The 3,213-nt window shown below is 45.0% G+C and overlaps 1 non-coding gene across 1 annotated transcript; it reads right to left on the bottom strand.

Moving 5' to 3' along the window:
- Window positions 1-801: 801 nt before the first annotated feature.
- Window positions 802-873, bottom strand: TRNAW-CCA (transfer RNA tryptophan (anticodon CCA)). Its single transcript has one exon. It is a non-coding gene; the product is annotated as a tRNA-Trp (tRNA).
- Between the last annotated feature and the right edge of the window lie 2,340 nt (window positions 874-3,213).

Raw genomic sequence — 3,213 nt, 5'->3', positions numbered from 1 at the left:
GGTGAATTCTTAACCACTGGACCAACAGGGAAGTCCCCAAAGTGTGGATTTTAAAAGACATGGTTAAGACGAATTACAGACACTAGTGTGTCTGAATTAATTAGTGGAATGACTTAGGTTCTAACTGTCCCAAAGTGATTTTAAGCAAATATTCCAAAGTATTAGTGTCTATGTTGTGTGCTCCTTTCCCCGATTTCTCTCTGTGTGATTTTTATAATAACGCTTCTGTTGGAATTAGCCAACATAAGGTAATTAGCAATGCCAGGGTACCCGTGACTGTATGAGAGAAAAAGAGGTTACCCTGTGCTAGAGATAAGGGTCATGTTCAAATTTCTGGAATGTTATTTGAAAAGGGAAAGGTGCTGGGTAACAGATGAAGAATGTGATTACACCAGTGATTGCTGTCTTTGCAGCTGGAAAAGTCATCTGCAATTCACCTTGATGGGCCAAAATACTGAAAAAATAATTAAGGCCATCCTGAACCATTAGGTTTATAGATAAGCAGGGTAAACTAACTTTCAAGGCAATCTGAAATTCTCTTCCTGACTCAAAGCCAAGTTTTGCAAACATGCTGTGCAGTGGGGCACCTCCATGCCTTTGCTCTGCAAGTACCTCCACCCCTAACCCACTCTCTGTCTGGGAGACTCATACTTATCCTTTAAGTGAGTGAGTGAGTGAAGTCACTCAGTCGTGTCTGGCTCTTTGCGACCTCGTGGACTGTAGCCCGCCAGGCTCCTCCGTCCACGGGATTCTCCAGGCAAGAATACCGGAGTGGGTTGCCATTTCCTTCTCCAGGGGATCTTCCCAACCCAGGGATCAAACCTGGGTCTCCTGCATTGGAGGCAGACGCTTTAACCTCTGAGCCACCAGGGAAGCCCTCTATCCTTTAAGACACAGATCTAAATGTCTTTAGTTCTGTGGTGCCTTTGTTGGTATTTCCAATCCCTCCTTTTATTTTTTTTTGGCAATGCCCCAAAGCATGTGGGACCTTGGTTCCCTGACCAGGGATTGAACTCCCACCCCCTGCAGTGGAAGCATGCAGTCTCAACCACTGAACTACCAGGGAAGTCCCCATTTTTCCTTCTGAGCCTCTTACAACACTCAGTTTACACCCTCTTCTATTGTCCAGTATATCCTATTGCAAGTATTTCAGAGTGTCTATGTCTTCCTTGAGGTCTTTAAGCATCAGGGCCATATTTTAATTACCTTTGTTGAGCATTTAGCAACAGGAGTGGTATGACAAAGTATGTGTGTGTGCGTGTCCAGTGCTCTGTCGTGTCTGACTCTGTGACCCCACAGACCGTATCCTGTCAGGCTCCTCTGTCCATGGGATTCCCAAGCAAGAATACTGGAATCAGTTGCCATTTCCTCCTCCAGGGGATCTTCCCAACCCAGGGATCTAACCTGAGTTTCCTGCATTGGCAGGCAGATTATTTACCACTGTGCCACCTGGGAAGCCCTTCTTAAAGGGCTCAATTGGTTCTCAAAGTCCCTGGCACATTAGAATCATCTGGAGATTATCAGAAAGCTGGGGACTGGGGATGTGTGCCAAATGGGTTATGTTGATGAATGCTAAGTAGAATTTTAGGGGTGACCACTTTGTAGATTTTATAGATACCAAATTAAAATGTTATACATATGGAACTTACACAGTGTAATATACCAATTTTACCTTAATAAATTTTTTTTGGTAAATTTTTCAGTTTTTCCTGGTCATAAATGAAAAAAAAAAGAATCTCCTTGGGAGCTTTTAAAACTATTACCCAGGCTGTGCCCCAGGTGAAGTAAATCAGAATCTTTGTGGGTACGACCCAGACATGGGTATTTCATAAGGCTCCCTTGGATTGATTGTTCTAACAGGCAGCCAAGTTTGAGAACCAGAGTCTAGGGCCTGGGGGTCCCAGAGCGAGGCGCCCACAGAGGCTGGGCTGTGGACAAGTCAAAGTCAGACAGTTCACAGTGGCGAGGACAGTGTAAACTGGACAGCACACGTCCTGTTTACAGGTTCTCAGCTTTTACAAGATGCATCCACTGTTCAGGTCTAATGAAACACAGCTGTGAGCCCGATTTCACCCAGGGACTTTGGTTTGGAAGCCCTGCCTGTGCTCCTATCACCTGGGAGGCCCAGGAAGATTCTCAGAGTAGGTCAGCGCCAGGCCTCAGGAAGCTCCTGCGGCCATCAGTGGCGTGCTTCCCAAGGACTTCCCCTGCATTCCAGTCCCTTTCTCCTAAGCGGCATCTCCCCAGATGCTACCGTTAATTGGCTCTTATTTATTTTACATGCTTTTACATTTAAGGTGCCTAGAAAATATATCCTTAAAAAAGCTGCCGCAGCACAGGCGCCTACAAAAGTTGAATTTCATCTCGGCAGAGAGGTTTTTTCACAGTGATTACTGCTGACATGGCTCTTGTTGAAGCAAGCTACTCGGTTCTGCTTAAGGGGGAGGAGGGATGTCGGGTCAGCCACTAGTCTGTTCAGAGAAAAGATTGGATGGTCTTCAGGACAGACTACCTCTCAAGACCATCCTTGCAACATGAGGGTGTTTTTTTTCCTCATAGAGGATTGAAAAAGGTGGACATTAAAAAATCTGAAGCCCCAGGTACGACTTCTGCTGTGTCCCTTTAACGTTCTTCGGGTTCAGAAATCATTGACTAAACTGGGTGTGGCCTGGACAAGGCTGAACGAGTCCTGTCACATTTTGCTTCCAGCTCATCCCCACCCGTTATTAGTAAGTAATTCCTTTACGGAGCTGAGGTCTCACAGTCTTTATCCCCAGGTAGGTCTTGGGTGGGACAGCCACTTGGGTTAGGGTTAAGGCCACTTCCTCTTCCACTACTGCAGGCCCCAGAGTCACCATCAGAGGGTGAATGAACAGCATCTGCTCCCCACCTGAAATGTCTCAATTTCCTTCCAGAAATCTCCCCATTTTGTATTAAATTGCTGTTTCTCTATCAGCATTGCAAATTAATTTTTTTTAAGATTTATCAATTTATTTAAAAAAATTTTCTACAACTTCTTTCTGTATAAAACATCTACTTTTCCAGTCAGTATCATTTATGAATTGCTACTTTCTACCTTTTGTTAGGTCCAACCAGTCCATCCTAAAGGAGATCAGTCCTAGGTGTTCATTGGAAGGACTGATGCTGAACCTGAAACTCCAGTACTGTGGCCACCTCATGCGAAGAGTTGACTCATTGGAAAAGACCCTGATG

Source organism: Bos mutus, chromosome 21 (genome assembly GCF_027580195.1).
Source record: "Bos mutus isolate GX-2022 chromosome 21, NWIPB_WYAK_1.1, whole genome shotgun sequence".
Taxonomy (NCBI): Eukaryota; Metazoa; Chordata; class Mammalia; order Artiodactyla; family Bovidae; genus Bos; species Bos mutus.
This window is presented reverse-complemented; position numbering and strand designations above follow the sequence as displayed.